The 17,863-nt window shown below is 39.8% G+C and overlaps 1 long non-coding RNA gene across 1 annotated transcript in view; it reads right to left on the bottom strand.

The window, feature by feature from the left end:
• Positions 1–1,320: 1,320 nt before the first annotated feature.
• LOC310902397 overlaps positions 1,321–17,863 on the bottom strand; it is a 58,537-nt gene continuing 41,994 nt past the window's right edge. The window contains exons 2-6 of the long non-coding RNA XR_014586694.1: positions 13,972–14,170; positions 12,435–12,582; positions 3,604–3,697; positions 2,683–2,783; positions 1,321–2,157 (exon numbers count right to left, since the gene is read on the bottom strand). This is a non-coding gene — a long non-coding RNA (uncharacterized lncRNA). The remainder of the gene's footprint in view (positions 2,158–2,682; positions 2,784–3,603; positions 3,698–12,434; positions 12,583–13,971; positions 14,171–17,863) is intronic.

Raw genomic sequence — 17,863 nt, 5'->3', positions numbered from 1 at the left:
AGTTGCTGCCTTTACCCAGATGTAGACCAGATGCTGGGCCTGCCTCAGCAGTGGCCATGCCAGGTTAGCATGTGCATACCTGAGGAGACAGAGCACGGCTCCATTTATCTATCACCTGTTCAGACTCTCAGATGCTTCTTGGCCTCCCCACCTCTTCCCAAAGCTTGGCCACCAGGCAGAGCAGTTCATCCACCAGGGCACACCTCACAGAGCTGTGCTTCCCTCGTCCTCCATCTCAGGTAGCAGCACCAGGCATACCCCACAGCCTGAGAGGCAGGTGGTAGCATAGACTGCCCAGAGCTCTGGCACCATGTCTGCAGCTCATTGCAACACACCTGACAGAATACTGCTCAGTGCATTGCCGTGTGCTACGGGGGCCACCAGGGCTGTAGCCCACACGTGCTGGTGAGCAGAGCAGGTGGGCAGTGCAGGCCGCGTGCTGACAGAGCGACAGGTGTCCGCCATTTTGTGCCAACAGCGTTCTCCCTGGACTCCATGCGGCTTCCCGCTGTTTGAGCTGGCCACGCACTCAGCCAAGGTGATCATCTGTGTCAGAGGAGCTCCACTAGCACTTTGCAAGTTTCGTAACAACACATCACCAAAGACTCAGTACAGATGCACCATTTTTAATGCACCAGTTCCTGAACCAACTTTTAAAAACTGGCATCACTACTACTTTTCCACAAACTGCTTCAACTATGCTCATTGTGGCAGGCCTCACCCCACACTCTTTACAGGGTACGTTCCTGCAAACAGGTACCTCATCCCACTATATCCCTGTTCAGGATCCCTTAGCTCATAGTGACTACACCACTACTACTACATAAACAACAACGCTCCCATCACTGACACCAGTCCTAAAATTATTATACTCTCAGAAATGATGTGAGCAACACATTGGTTACCGCAAGACTGAGAATGCAAGATCCTACCTCTTCATAAAACAAAACCAAAACAAAAAAATACACAACATATTTTAGAGCAGGGGGTATCCTTCAACAAGTTAGTTCCTAGGAAGAGTTTTCAAAGCAGCAGTTAATGTCAAAAGGAAAATTGGCCAGAGTTCATACCCCATTTATTATGGGGAAAAACAAAAACAAAACAAAAACTAATCCAGCTCAAAGGAAAAAATCTGTTTTGCCATTGTCTCACTTGAAATTATTCTGACAGCCTATTTAGCATTACCTCTAGCCAGATTTTATACAGAGCTGTTAAAAAAGCAGTATCACAGCAAGGAGGAAATTACTTAATTTCTCTAGTTAGCTATGCATTTTCCTTTGTTTCATGTATTCTGTAGATCAATTTTCTGGAAGTTCAGAGTTATTTAGACCTTGAATATGTCCAGTGATTTACCATAAATTTGTTTCTCTGCTATATTGCAGATAAAGCTGTGTTTTCGAAGGAATTAACATCTTTGAAAGTCTTCTCCAAGGATCTTTTTAAAGAGAGGGCAACACCGAAAGCATAGAAATAATGAAGAGAAGTACAAAGGAAACAACCAGGGAGGAGAACAGTTTTGTGTTTTCTTTATCTGTTTAAGAGGAGATGCAATTTAAACACCCATCTGAAAGGCCTGGTGGTGATCTTTGAAACCAGTGCAGAGGAGAAGGGTAGACTTTTAACCTGTCTTTTATCAGCCAAGTGACACTGAAATTACACTTGACACCGAAGACTTGGTATAACTCTCACTTTCTCTAAGCTGAAATCACTGTTCAAACTGTGACGCTTGGTCCCTCATACACATTTCTGTTGCTCTCTGATCAGGCAGCAACTTTGTCAGTTTTAGAACTCTTCAAAGAAACTGTCAAGTTTGTCCAAGTATGGGACACATTTTTGAAGTACAGCTTTTCTCTGGACATGAAGCTGAATTACCAAACAGGACTTGACCAACTTACAGAATCCCCATACTGGGATCATTATGCAAACTAACAGAACTCTCTCAACTGAGGAATCCTGTGCAGTACGTATGGCAGAACAGCAGGAGGGGATGAAGGCAGTTGTCCTTTGCTGGAGCTGCAGCCCAGCTGGCTGGCAGCACACTGGGAATCCCAGCTGTTTAAATGTTGCGGCAAAGACTGCTCTCTCCTCTCTCAGCTCTCCTGTGTTATTCTTGCCCCAGAGGAAGATCTGCGCTGGAAGTGTCTGGGTCCTGTGCTCCTGCGATGGGGAGAAGAGGACACAGGCAAAGCAGAGCAGCAAGCAGTGCATCGTTCTGCAGGACAATGCTCTCCAAACTCGACATTTAGGAATTAAACTCAAAGTGAGAATTTAAACAAGCACATAGAAATGTCATCATTTCTTTCTGGCATTTCCAAGGATGCTGGCAAATAAAGTATGTCATCAGATCACCAGACCATATCCAGCTTCAAAGATAGACTCTTTCACTTCACACACAATGAAAAACAGCTGCAGGGAGCAACCTGATGTCTGCTTGAATCCCTCAATGAGCTCTGCACAGGCAGATCCACGAACTCCACATGGGTGCAGGGGCTTTTTGCATGGAATTCAGTACAGGACTGGAGCTGAATGCTCTGTCCTGACAGCTGTTTGGTGGCGTGCGAGACCCTAGCTGGTGAGCTCACATCAATCCTCAACAGGCACATGCTCACCTCTTAAAATAGTACATTCTGGCAACAGATTGTAAAAAGACCCACAGATATAGATGCTATAAAACATAATTACCATCTCAGCCCACACCATGGCCTGCCCTTGCCTATGATGCATAGCAGAAGAAGGTTTTACTCTCCAGGACTCTGACAGCTCAGCATGGTGACTTTCCATCCCTGCAGAACATGACAGAAATATCAGTGGAGGGATTTTTATCTATTTTTCTATCATGAAATGTTTTCACAAGAGTGACATCATAGATGCTAGAAATGGAAAAAAAATAATCATAGATTCATTTCATTATATTCCATGCCCAAACAAGACCGATCCCAACTGTATATTTTCCTGTGCTCTGGCCAAGCTCATCATGCATCTGAAAATGTGTTTCCACCGCCTCCATATTTGCAGCTTAATGCAGTTCACCCTCAGCAGAACGTAACAGATCCACTTTCCTGGCTACAACCTGTTCGCTTCTGTCATAACTCTTTGTTTACTCCCTTCACTCACTGATGTTCGTGTACCCCAAGTATTTGCAGGCATCTACCCTGAACTCTTTGCACTTTAGTCATTGCATAGCCCAAACAGATTCCCCCACCCTGAGTTTGAAAAAAAACAACAAACCTAATTCCCCATTCTTGGCTCTACTAGTGTATTCTGTGACGTGCTGATTGAGTGTTTAATCTTTCCTCTGTGTATATTTTCTGGTCTGTCCATATCATCCAAATGTAGTAACTGAGTTCTGAATATTAATTCAGCGACCAGTACTTTCAATTCATGTTTGTCAAATCACAAATTCATCTATGTAAAATAGATTATTAAACAGAATAAACATTTGTTCAGTGTTATCTCCCACTATACCTTGCATTTGTAATCTAATTTTCTAATCCTGAGTTCAACTTGAAATTTATTACATTATAAACTTTTAAAATTTGTTTGAAGCTTATCAATTGAAACTCTACAGTCTTAGTAGCAGAAGTTTAGGAGCCATTTACTTACCACCTGTATCAAATGAGCCTTACTTCTAAATATATGATCAAAACCAGAATAGTTGGGGAACTTCATTTAACACCTCCCCTTCTCCTCCCAGGACCTGTCGGGAGGAAAGGAGAAAAAAAAAAAAAAAAGAGACTTTGGTAGTGCAGTCAGGTTACTAGATTCAAGTTATTAATAGGAACAACTTAGCTTCTTTATTGATCTTGTACATAAGAAGGAAAATGATATGTATTTTTAAAACAGGCTAGTATTCATGTTAAATATTAGCATCAAATAGATAGCAATAGATTAACATGGCAAAATCACAAAATTCAAGCTAAAGTTCCACTGTGTTAGGTGGCTAAGAGAGGACTTGCTTCAGAATACCCTGCAAAATTACTCCTAATGTATTTGAAGAAAGTTTGTATTCCAAGTCCACTTGGGTTTCTAGTCAGGAAAGGCCCAGGAAAGCAGGAGAGATCTCCTCTCAAGATAACCCTTTAACAGCTCACTTGGAAACTGGATATGCAGAGGGATAGGAATAGAGCAGTAGAAAATGCATGCTTAGAACAAGAGAAAACAGCAGCTGCTATTATAGATGTGAAACATTTCTGCTTGTAAGACAGCTTGAAAGCTGCAAGGCAGTAATAAGTACTTGTTAACTTAAATTAAAAAAAAAAAAAAAGATACCTCTAATTCAGTACCTAATTCCATGCGTGTAATTCTAACCATTACCAAATGACCAACTGAGTACAATGAAATAAGGACAAGCCGGACAAGGTCATAGGACATTTGGGTGAGATTTTAAGCATGATTCTAACTCCACTCCCAACGTCAAATGAGCTTTTACTAACCCTGTCCTTAATAAATTATCATTTACATTGATGCAGGTACTGATCCTATTAGTAGTTACATACAAAAGGCACTTTATATGTCTCATAATTCCACAAGCATTGGGGTTTCCATTCACCAGGTCATCTAATGAATGCAGTTAAAGACTGCAGCACAGCACTTTTGGTAGAAAAAACATCTCAACGGTCCTCAGTGTAATTGCAATAAATCAATAATTAATTGCTGAACATGGTATGTAATGGAAGGTTGAACTGAAAGAGATGTCTTTCACCTCTGCTACAGTTTGATAGCAGGAAGACTCCTTGGAACCTACAGATTTACGTAGGCTGCTGGTTGAAAAGGAAACATTGTGCACATTCTATGAGGCTTCTGTGAGAAGCAACAAAAGTTGTCCTTCCTGTGAAATGTACACAGAATGAGAATATCTCCTGCTGGACAGCCTGGACAAAGAACTGAAACTGCCAAGAGATGAGGAAAGCTGCCAAAGGAGAGGGAAGAAAATCAGGCAACAAAGTGCTAACATTTAATCAACGAAGTCTTCAGGGTAGGGAACAGCAAACTTACAAATATGTACAGTTGCCGTACACAGCACTGTCTGAAACAGGAAAGAGACAGAGATTTTAGCTAGGGAGCATGGTAAAAGAATTTGAACAGGAAACAGATCACATTACCGTCTTGAAATGTATGGTTTTTAGAGAGGACCCAGCTAGGTAATAAAACAAACAGTTACAATCCTATAACCCCTTTTAATACTACAAATAGTAAAAAAAAGGTAACATACAAACTAAAGTTAGGATACTGCATGGTCTGACCTGCCCGTAACCTTATGCGTTACCACCTGTAAACCTCAGGCAATGCAGTCTCCAACTGCACTCAGTAAAGCAACATGCATGTATGTCAGATTACAGATGCTTTCACATAACATTTTGCTGCCAGTCACCAATATCTGTGTGTTGTTTTATTCAATTATTTTCTAGACCAAAATAAAATTTTGTTCAATTGTTGCATGGGTACCAGACAACTAAGCTATTAAAACTTCTGTGTGGAACTAGAGTTGTGCAGCCACCCAGTTGTTAAGACCATGACTTCAAAAAGAAAAAAAAAAAAAAATTCTCCATATCCAAGGCAGGTATCGAAACTCAGAAAACCAACACCAGCATATTCCAGAAGAATATAGACAATGATATGGTACTGGTAAATCAAGAGAATATTTAAATCCTATCCTCAAATAAACTGACATGTTTTTTCATTCCAAGCAAGCATTTTCATATGCACTTTTATATGAGTTTGGGAAGGAATTTCAAAGAAATATTTTTTTTTTTCTACTCTCATGTAGTGAGGGCAGACTAACAAGAAGTTACACCTGACTGTGGAAACTGAGCTGGTGCATTACTGCCACAGAGAGATTAGATACTACTAAAATTAAGAACATGGAGCCACATGTCATGCTTTGCAGCATAGTTAGTTCTCACATTACAATCTTAAGCATATGTTTCTTCAGTAGCTTGCAATTCAGTGTAGTTGAACAAGGTATGTGTCTATGCATTTGTATATGTATATGCATGCTATATTTCAAATAAATGTGGCAATTATTGTATATACTTTCTACTGGAGTTTTTGTAGCTGCACATTAGGAATAGTATTGGTTGGATTGTGTGTATAAGTAAGAAAGAATAAAATGCCATCCATTTATTTGCATGATAAGTGAAAGCAATCCTGTGTAAGGGTCTCTTGATTGCCTTTAAGTGTACAAAAGATAATAAAAAACATACAGTAGCTGGCACTGAACTCTACGTGGCAGTAACGCACCAGCTCAATCTGCACAGCCGAGGCTTAACATAGTAGGGAATTATATGATACAGGTATTAATAAGAAGGTATTAGGACTGGGCCATATGAACAATGAGAAAAAGAAATGAAGAAACCCTGAAACAAAAACTAAAGAATTTATGGCTTACTACACTTTGGGGAAAGCATCTTCCCCTCTCCCACTTCTGCATGACATGAAGGGCAAAAATTGCCCTTCATCTTTCTTACAATGTATTCATGCTTGGCGCAGTCTTAAAAACCTGCTTATATTTTGAGGTCATCCTCTCGGGCTTTGTAGAATCTTTTGAAACAGAGCTCTGCAATTTTCCATCCTAAGACATCCGATAGCCACACTAAAAATAGCCCCAGGGCAGTTCCTCTGATTAAGATATACCTACTGGCATGTGTCATGCTGATCATAGTTCAGAATCCTCTTGGACCCTCAAACTACTGCTGATGCCCTAAAGGCTGTAACAGATTGAGTGTGCTCTTCAAACTATCATTAATAAATTATGCTCATAATAATCCATGTTAGAACTATATTTATGCACATCAAATGTGCAGAAATACACATACATACAACTTAATGCATTCTCTGGCCATGTGGAGGAGGAGATACAAATCAGTGAGGAGAGGACATGAAGAACATCTTAGCATTATTTGCACAGCTGTGCTGTCATTTTTTTCCTTTGCATTACATCTTCCAGTATTCCTGCCCCAACCAGTTAAATACTCAACCAAATCAACAAATAACCTCAAGTAATTTGTTAAGAGCCAGTAGTTAGAAGGGCTAGCCAAAATCCTGGTTCTATGACTATCCAGCCACACACTTGGAAGAAATTTGAATGAGCGTCCTCCTAGGGCCCCCTACAAAAACCATCTCACCAGAAGGGCTGTCCACCAGTGATTTGTACCCTGGTGCCTCAGGATAGACTTCCTATAGCAGTTTGCAGCAGAAATGTTTCTGGGCAGGCTTTGATTTACATTTTTCTTCATATACATCAAGTAGTTGCATTCTGTGTATAAGCAGAATAAAAAACTATCAAAAAGAATAAAAAGAATAAAAAGTGAGGCTACTTTTAATACACAAAGGATTATTAACCCCTGGAACTGACTGCAAAAGAAATGGTTGATACCTTACCTCTGTTGTGTTCTTTTTCAGATCAAGAAGACATTTTTAGCCGAAGATATTAGAATTCTTAGGAAAATTCAGTAGCTTGCATACTAGACTTAGTTGGAATAAACATTTTAGAGTTAGATCTTCCTCACAGCATTTGAGGTGAAGGTTTTGACACACTTCTACACAAAACCCCATTATCCATTGAGGCATCCAGTAGCATCAAGTATATTTTTAATAAGGTTGCTACTTTGAGGCAGTGGAAGGGAAGAAATATGAGAGGACAGAAATAAACAGTTGAATACAGCGCTAAAACGAAAGCCCAAGGGAACTGTACCATGTTCCAGCCACATCTGAAGGGCTGAACGGTCAACTAATTAGTTAAGTCTTTTTGTAGACAACTGACAGAGTCATATAACAAGGATTTTTTTTTTGTTCTATTCCTTCCCAAGAAAAATATTGAGTACATTGAAAGGTATGCACATCAATAAAACTTGCTGGAAAACACTCACAGAAACTACAACATCAAATCTTTGATCATCAGATCTGTTGTGCCTGCACAAAGCTATATACTACTGCTGACACAGGGTAATATGCAGCTGAGCTTCGAAATAGCTGGGATTCCACCATGAAATCTCCTTACACACCTAAAAGTTTTCCTCTACACAATTTAATACCCAAATGAGAGGCAATGAAGAGGTATATGGGTGAAGGCAACCCCTCAAAGCATACATTTGTCTACCAAAAGGCAAACACTATTTTCTGGGCACAATACACAGCATTCCCTATTTCTTTTGATGGGCATATTTTTCCATTTGGTGATTTGTGACCTTGATTCTGCTATTTGTTTCAGAAACATCAGCCAGGGCAGACACTGGCACTTTCCAGGTCAGATGCAGATCCATACTCTGTTCCTTTGACTGTTTAAAATGGGACCAAGAACTGATCAGTCGTGGGCTTTTCATTTGTTTTACTTGTCTGCAAGGAGCACATTTTATTCGTTCACCACCGACTGTGGCTTTTCAAACACTGTGAAAATACTTCAGCTAAATTTGTCAAGCTGAAGAATTAATCTGCTTGAAAACTTCAGCAAGCGGCTCATTTTTCCCTCCTGCTCCTCTGTCTGCATTACAACCAACATATTACCCTTTTTTAATGCCACATTTTTTTCCATAATCATGATCCTGCTAGGAAATATCTGCTGCATGTACTGCAGATGACACTCCCCAGTAAAGCTGGCTCTTTTTCACTGTAAGCGTTTGCTGCACTGTTGTCTGGTGCCACCTCCAAATTCTTCTCTTCTCTACTTGTTGTTTCTTTACAGCAGCTACTGTGCAAACCACATGGCATAGCTAGAGATCACTGACAACAGCTCTGAGCAGAAGCAGCGTGCCACAAAGCTGCCCTATTTCCCAATTCTGTCCAATCAGACCAATACCAATGTACCCAGTGACGCACACAGCATTTTGCATATGACTACTATGCATGGTAGATATGAAATTGATTTCAAAACGGGATGTTCTCAGTGGAAGATTTTATGCTTAGTCTTCCCAAACATCTAAACTTATTTGAACTCCTGTGTTCAGCCTCAATGTAGAGAGGAAAATTTAAACTATGAAGACACTTGATAACCTTCTCTTCATCAAAAGCAGAGTGCAAGAGAACAAACCAGCTGCAGTTCAAGAAGGAGAATGGTGACTTCGGAGATCCCATCAACACATGATGTGATCACTTTCTACATACAGTGATCATTTCTGGTCGTAGAAACCCACCTATAGGACTACAGCAATGGACAAAATAGATGGATCTACACATATAGAAGGGATCCAGCAGACGATCCAGCTGGACCTCGTGCTGTGTTTGGCAAAACACAGAGCAAAAGACAGTCCCATATAACTTAGTCAGACAGTCTAACTAGAAAAAGGGGATAACAGAAGTGAGAAGCCAAAGAAGGAAAGGGACTTTCCTAAGACCATGGAGTAAGTCTGAGCTGAATGAGTAACAGGAGCACAGCTCTTCCCAGCTCTTATCTATTGCCCTAACTGCAACAAGTGCTGCGGCATACCAGTAACTATTCTTCAAGATCACAACTTCACTGTGTATTGATTCATTTATAAGCTGAAAACAGACACACAGTTCAGAAGTGTAGCAAGAAATCAATGGATTGCTGTTGACTTCTTTCCCAGTGTGCATTTTCCTTTGAGATGCTTCAACACTGTATTTATGGGAGCTCTCTAAGCAACAGTGCCACCCTTCTTAATCCAAGCAATAACATACTCTTTAAAGTTTCATTTCTAAGAAGATATTTCAGCAGCTGAAATGTTTAAAATTTCTAGGTTTATCATCAAGCTCTTTTGGGGGAAAACAAAAGTATCAGCAGGTGCAGCAATGAAAACAAACTCCCAGAAGAAGGAAAGAGAGGTTTGGGCGTTGAATAGAAAGTGGAAAAATAGCCAAAACAAGAGTTCTGAAAACTCAGACTTCTGGAGAGTGCTCCTACAAGATCTTACATTTCTCACATTTTCTTTACAGGCAGTAATAAATCTAGATATAACTACCTTCTGAGATAGATAAAGATGTCCTGCAGACTTGTTATCCAAATGTAAAGGAGATAACATTCCCAAATCCTGACTTTTACTGAAAAACTAACAAAATTAGGTCTAGTGTTGATAGGAAACTCATTCCAAACAGCAGGCTTTACTAACACACAGTGCTTTAAACATCGTGCAGAGCACTAAATAGACATATTTTTTTTGATTGTTAACGCAGCAGTATAAGAACAGTAACAATCATGCATCAGTACATGGTACTGACACCACAATTCAGTTCTCTACATCATAACTACTGATCTATACTCATCCTGGTTTTGATTTTGCTTGCAAACAGAAATTATTTGCATTTCTCCAGCAAAGCAAAATGTAAGCAAGAAATTTCTGCTATCTTAGAGAGAAGTACACATCAGCAAGAGCTATAGGTAATTACAAGAGGATTACACTGCATTAACAAATATTTAACAGTGTGCTTAAGAGATTTATAGAAATAGATGCAGTATTTTTGGCCAAACTATTTAAATACATATTTTCATAGTCTATTTGCTACTACCATAATGAAAGTTAAAGATGGAAATTTCAGGAAAACTGGGTGGTCAAGAACTCCAAATCTCAAGTGCCTGTGCATTCATTTGGTAGTCACAAGGCTGTGTAGGTGCTGTGTACCAAACACTGTTAGAAATATGTGTCTTTCTTTTCACCCTGGAGAAGTGTGGTACTGTAAGAGTGAGACTAAGGTTAGTGGTTTACTGACTGGAGAAAAATCTGCCATGTTGCTATCTATACAAGCTGCATTATGACTTGACCGAAGGATGAGTATATACGCCTTACTTCTCTACCTCCTACATAACCTCCGTTGACCTATACACTCAAGAAATTAAACTAAACTTATCCCCCTTCATCTCAACGTGCATGCAATTTAGCAGTGTTTGAAATTTGTAGCTAAAATTTCAGGCTTTTGTAGCATTCACTGGAGGACATGTCTAGGAGATTTAGCCTGTGACTATTTTCAAAACTGTAGAGCAAAACATGCAAAGAAAAAAAATAAAATAGGTCAGGCACAGAGTCCTGTGAATAACAAATTCCCTTCCATATTCCTAGAAATCCACAGATTAAGAGCAAATACAAGGTGGGGGGTCAGACAAATTCTTGAAGAAGAGGTAACTTGAGCTAAATCTCAAAATCCAATATATCTGATATTGGACAAGACAGTCAAATGAAAACAATATAAAATAAATTTGTCTGTGGTAAAATCTTTTCTTGTCAAATTAGAAAACAAGTTTTTGGTCATATATGTACATCATTTTTCAGACAATCTGACCTAATCCTAAATTACTGAAAATAAAAAACAAACAAAAAACTCGCCACAGTCCATTACACTTACACCATATTTTATGTTAGGTGAAAACTGCAAAGGAATATCTGTAAGAACTGCTGACAGACCATCAAAAAACTTCCAGGATATTAACTCACTGCCCATGTAGAGCAAGCAACAGAATCACTGGGCCTTAAATAACCACTGGCCAAAGCAAACGACTGGGATGCACCGTTCCAATACTGTTTTCCTACTGGCGATTAAAACACCTTTTTTTAAACCCTGAGTCTATTTTCTAACGCTCTCTTGATTTGTGTTATAAAAAGGTCAGACAGGTGCAGTACTATGTGTACTTGCAGAAAGTCTGTCAGAGTGTATACCTTCAGTCAATTCAAAGATGTAGAGTGTACTGTACTGACTGTAGTCTATAATAAAGGAATGATTTATAATAACCATGAACATCTAGTGGGGAAACTAGCAAGAAGTTATTACGGCCAGCACAGTCCAACATTGATACAGCAAGTGCAAACTGCTGAAAGCAGCATGGCTTCTTTAAAGAAAATCTGCTCCCTCCTTCATCTATTTGAATACGTTAAGTTAACAGAACAGGCAACAATAGAGTTTGTGTGCTTTTCAAAAGGCATTGTGAAGAGTTCTTATAAACATTAAGAAGGAAAATAACTAGCTGTGAGCATACACATGTAAACAGAGATATAAATGCATATTCCTTTTATGGGAGAAATAATAATAAAATGAAATCTACTCTTCCACAAATATGAAAAATGAATACCAGAAAAAAATTCTATTTATGAATTATACTACTGATACATTTATGAAAGATTGGAAAACAGCACAGTTGTGAAATGAAAGAGTTCTAAAGTAAAGGATTTCTCAAGTAAAACATGGTAATTGATTCAAACGTTTTTTTGTTGTTAAATTTTGTCACAGCTTTTTCCACATGTATTAATTTCTCAAAGTTATTTGCCAAGTCCCTTCTACAAATATTTTTTATGCTGTAGATCATATGGGAGCAGTATATAGCAAGGATTGGCTATTCATCATATACAACTGTTTTTGTTGGCAGTGTAAATCACTGGGTATTTTTCTGAGTACACAGATGTATATGAATATGCAGAGAGTTGACGAAAAGTGCATTTCAGTTCTGTTCTCTCCCAAGGCTTCTCAGCAGAGCCTACATGCAAACAATGACTTACATCCAACTGACAGAAAAACACCATGCATCCTGCGAGGCCAGTCCAGGCACACAGCTTCACACCACACAAATGCCTCACGTGTTCAAGCCTACTCCAGCCTCGGTAGGTGTGCTGAGCAGGCCAGGACTTCGCTACGCCAATGAAGATGCTGATGACAACATAGCAGGCAGCAATTAAATGGAAAGAGAAAATACGAAAATTAAGCAAATTCAACGCTTTAGTGGCACAGCATATAACTAATAACTTACTAAACTGGTTTTGGTCTGTGCTATTTAAAAAGAAAAAAAAAACGTTTGCTAGGGCTAGCACCTCTGAACTTAAGAGCCAGGTTGTCGGTTCACTTCCAGCCTGCAACTGGCAGAAACAACGTACTACATTCTCAGTTACCTGTTATCTTTTTGAGAAAGAAATTTGGAAACAGAGTGCCTCAAGCCATTTCCCATATGTGGAAGCCCAGTGCCAAGGTCAAGCCAAGAGGAGGTGCAGCAGCAAGCAGTCCGCACAGCGCCGGGACTGCAGCACCTGCCTAGCCGCGCTCACGCATGCCGGTCGTATGGGCAGCAGATCTAATTCCTGCTTTAACGTACACGCTCGCATTTCTCAAACTCCTGCTTTTAGACAAAAGCTGGCAGTTTTGCTCTGCTATGAAGTTATACCAAGCTTTTCAGCTACATAGCACTTTTTGCTTGGGATTTCAACGCTGCCATTGTTATATATATGCAAAAATTACTTGCAAATACAAATCTGGAAATACTTATACCAAATCTGCCAAGGTAAACACGCGCATAAAGCAACTCTCATCTAAAGAGAAGTAGAGAAGCAAGGAGTAGTCAAGAGGAAAAGCACGTGCTATGGTGGCTTCTATTGAAATACACAATTAATACTTAAAATGCTATTATGCAAGAAGACAAGGCTTAGGGTTATTAAAGAAAAGATTTATCAATCTCGTAAGATACATTTTTAAATTGAAGTGTTAATGGGCATCAAGTGTGAAGTCAAAAACAAATAAAACTGTGTCATATACTACTAAGAACTGTCAAGGCTTGAACTCTTATACAGGTACATTTGAGAAAGTAAGTCTTAAGTATTTTTAACAACCAAAGCTCTGCACACTGTGGTTTGCAGAGCAGACGCTGGACTCATTACAGGAGATGGAAGCACTCCAGGTAGAGTCAGAATGCTGGGAGCAATTACGGCAGACCCAGAGCCTTTCTCTTGTTGGAAGAAAGGGTGGCTTATTAGTTCTGGGAATGTGTCTCAAGCAGCTGCTGCAAAAAAGGGAGCTGGAGATATTCCAGGTAAGATGCAGCAAAACGGTTTGCAAACAAAGCACTCATCACAAGCTAGGATGGTTTACTTTTTTTTTTTTTAACATATATATAGTTTTTAGTTTTAAATAATATCCCACAGATATAGCAATAGCCCTTTCTAACAAAGCCTGTACCTACATAGCTGCAAGAGAAGTTGGACACTAACAGTCGAACTTTACATGAAAAACTGTTTAAAGTGCAAAGCTTGTCATAAATCACTGTCTTACCCTTGGGACGTCAGAGCCTGGGCAGATGCTTGAAAGCCACAAGCACACGCGTGGCCAAGCAAACCCAAGTCACTGCCCAGAGTCCAAGCCATGGCTGAGCATTTTGGTTTTCCTTCCCTTGGTGATCAGTTTAGCTTGAAAGGATATCAGCGCTAGATTACACCGTTTAGTTACTTGACTGTAACAGACACAGCTGGCCCTAGGAAAAATAGGAAAAGCATTATTTTTGTTTTTCACAAGTATTCCACAGACAGCTGGAGGGGGGGGCTTAAGGTTTTAAACACATCCCGTCCTGAATGACCAGGTGCCAAAAGACAGCCAGGCTCTTTAAAGTCACTCCTTTGCAGTGCTGTTGTTTCTCACTCTTAACAGAGGTGCGACTTTACAACACTGTCTGAACAGCGTGAAAAGAAAGGAAAAACTCAAAGGGAGACTTTTACAGGTCCCCAGTAGTGCCTGCCACTCAAAAGACAGCCATTCTTAATCCCAGTCTCAATAAACAGTGAAAACCATTCCCTAAAGCTTGTGTTGCAGAGCAGGGTAAGGGACCAGTTCAGAAGACATTGTCCTCTCAGTCCCGGGGAGTGCCAGCACTTTTAGCAGCCAAATCAGCTCATTAGAAAGAGGCAGAAGCTAGCTCAAAGGTAAACAGTTCAATGACCTGAAGGAGAAATATTCATCATGTGTCCGGATTTTAGTCAACTCTCTAAAGAGGACAAAACAAAAATTCAGAAGCAGACGAGCTGTCTAGGATTTTATTTTTTTTATTTTTTACTGTATATTGTTCTTGTTTCAGAGGAAAAGGCAGGGTAGAACTTTGCATCCCAAACGCAGAACATTTTTTCAAGGGAGCAAATGTATTTCCAGCATCCCCATTGTGAAAGAACACTCATCAAACTGTTGCTATGTGGTTTAGTGGCCGGAGTACAAAATTCTAGGTCAGAGCTTTGGCTGGCTCTGCCTGCCGTGGTGCCACTGTAATCCACGGTCAAGTTGTTCAGTTGGTGCGAGTTTAAGTAACTACAGAGCTGATTTTACACAGTCGGCTATACTGATAAAATACTTCGTAGTTCTGGAGTACCATTCAGCTGAGGATCATTAAATAACAACATTACTTTTAGAACCTGAAGAGAAGAGAATGACATAGGGTCATTTTCTTTTACGCTTGCTTGTTGTAACTTTGCCCACCCCACCGACAAAATCCTGACTTGATGGCTGTTTCGTGTTCTGCGTCACATAAAGCATGGTTCTGATTCCATTCCAGGAGAATAAGTGGTAACTGGAACTAAGCTGGGCCACTACTGGTAGCATGGATCTCTTTGGAAGCCTTGCAGAAGGGATAAATAAGCTACGTAATGGACGAAACATAGAAGTATGAGCGAAGACAAACTGTTCAGGGTACCACAGCATGGAAATGTTCTGTGATTAGTGGAATGCCAATATGACAACCATTCGTATAGTATTCTGAGCTCTGCAAAAACGGTGGACGGACATCTTAGCATTTTGAAACTTTGGTAACAGTAATGCTCAGTTGAGAGCCTTTCAACCTCCACAGGGGAGAAAGCATTAAAAAAAACCAACAACAACTAAATAAACAAGGAGTTATGTAACTGAAGAAACCCGTACAAGAGGGAAAACTGCTGTAATCCATCCTGAATGGATGGGAGAGGGAAAGGCAGGAATTTGCCATTAGTCCCGAGACCATCACAGAAGAAATACAAGCATACTGTGTCTGCTCTCCAGACCAAGCCACAGGAACAGTCTAGTTCACGCACTGCTCTCAGGTAGATACACCTAGAGAGCAGCTATATCAACAATTTAGCATTTTAATATTCCTGTCGTAAATCTTGTGACTGTTCTCCCTTGCCCTGTTTTTATTCACATGTCGAAGCACATACAATGTGCCCTAATACAAACCTGTGCTGAAATGTGCTCTGACTGCTAGAGGGCATGTAGTCTAGATAGCAAAACTAGATCTCGTTATGAGGAAAAAAAAGCCTGAAATGAGCAGTGTGGATACCAGGTCCATTGACCTTCCTTTATAAATTGCCACAGTACTTGATAGAGTAGATACAACCTTACTTAGTATCCACCACTCGGGTTGGAGGGTTACTTTCCCAAATAGATTTTCAAAACAACAAGCACCCAAATTGTTACAGGGCAAGAGAGGGAACAAAGAGTTTACTGATGGGGAAAAATTCAGTGAGGGAAAGCAAATAATTAAAGAAGCAGGTTGAAAAGAGTGAGGCCTTTTCCCCAGTCTCTGGGAGTTATGACAAGCCAAGAAAATAAGCTCAAGAAACCCAAGGAGGATATATGACTCTTTAGATTTCTATTGAATTATAACAGGATGGTTTTCAGGCTTTCAATGGAATATGCAGGTACCATGGAGCCATAATAGTCCGATTAAAAATTCATTATGGATTCCAAGTAGACTAAGCTATATCTCTGGTAACTCAGTGGAATTTATTAGCCCTTCAGGCTGGCTGCTATTATGATAAAAAACAATTGTTCATTTTAAAAGTGTGACCGTCCGTTTAAAAATGTCCCAGTGTAACCCAAGCCTCCTGCTAACATACAGCCTTCAAGCTATCCAGAAAGCAGATCTTCAGGGGGTACGCCATGAATTATTTATTTATTGGCCTTCTAGAGCCATCCTTTTTGAAAGAATTACCATCACATAACTATGATGGTGGAGAGAACAAGAGAACCTTTGAAGTGCAAAAAAAGTACAAGATCCAGGTGTGTTAAAATAGAGAATCAAGCCAAGCCTGAACCCAGTTCAAACTGTCCGACTGCAACTGAAAATGAATGGCAATTCTGGAAGTACTTCTGCAAATTGCACCTCCAGCTGCCACTCCAGCCACAGTCAACCACAAATCAAAGCCAAACCACAACTTTTTACAGGGGATATTAGTTGTCACTGTCAGTTCTTCTCCAAAGATTTTTAGGGGAATCATAATTTTGGCAACATTTGCAGCACAGTCATATTTTCAGATCACCAAGGGAAAAGGTTTTAAAAAAAGTTAAACAAAGGATATTATTTCTAGTATATTGTTATATTCTTTACTAAATATAGGTAACTTCAAGCCAAGTGAAACTTCTTCATAGCATGAAGTTTGCCAGGGGAGGCCTGATACTTTTTTAGCTGGCACACAAAGAACACAATACAGATAAGTTTTTTTCTTAGCTGCATGAATCCTCTTATCTCACCTCAAGACGTCTGGAAAGATACGAAAACAGATGTGGGATACTGACATCTTCATTCAAGTCACTGGTGACCTAGAAAGAATCTGGCTGAAAAGCGTGACCCCTTCCTTTTCTGTGCCTCAGCGTGGATGTTTGTCATCTGCACTTTGCTATGTTTTGATATAAATACAGCCAAAATGCACATGTTCACACTGGAAGCAAAACGAATAGCATGGAGGACATTGCACCAGCAATTAACCAGAACATAAAGTTTTTCTGCAGATGCCTCTGACCCTCACTAGCAAGGAACAACAGCCTGCACCCCTACTTTCCAACTAGGGAAAACACATGTGCATCTCTTTCGTTGAAAGCAATCTATGCTTGACAATTTCCTAGTTCTCAAAACAGTAGATAACCACTCATTTCTAGCATTGTTTTTAAACATGATATTAACTTACTCTCCTTTTCTCTGAACCCAAGAAGGGAAAGATGAACACAGACCATTTAACAGCTCAAAAACCATTTAACTTTCACTCACTACCCTGTCCTTCATTCAAAACCCATCAGTGAGTACATAAAAGCAAACTATAAATACAGATAGAAGGTTCAGTAATTTCATATTTACTAGAAGTGGCATTAAACAAATTCCTTTTTTTTTTCTCAATGCAACTAAACCAAACATTTTTCCCTGTCTAGAAAACCT

The sequence above is a fragment of the Anser anser genome (assembly GCF_964211835.1).
Source record: "Anser anser genome assembly, chromosome: 7".
Lineage (NCBI taxonomy): Eukaryota > Metazoa > Chordata > Aves > Anseriformes > Anatidae > Anser > Anser anser.
Note: the sequence above shows the minus strand (reverse complement) of the source record. Positions and strands in the feature narration are given on the sequence as shown.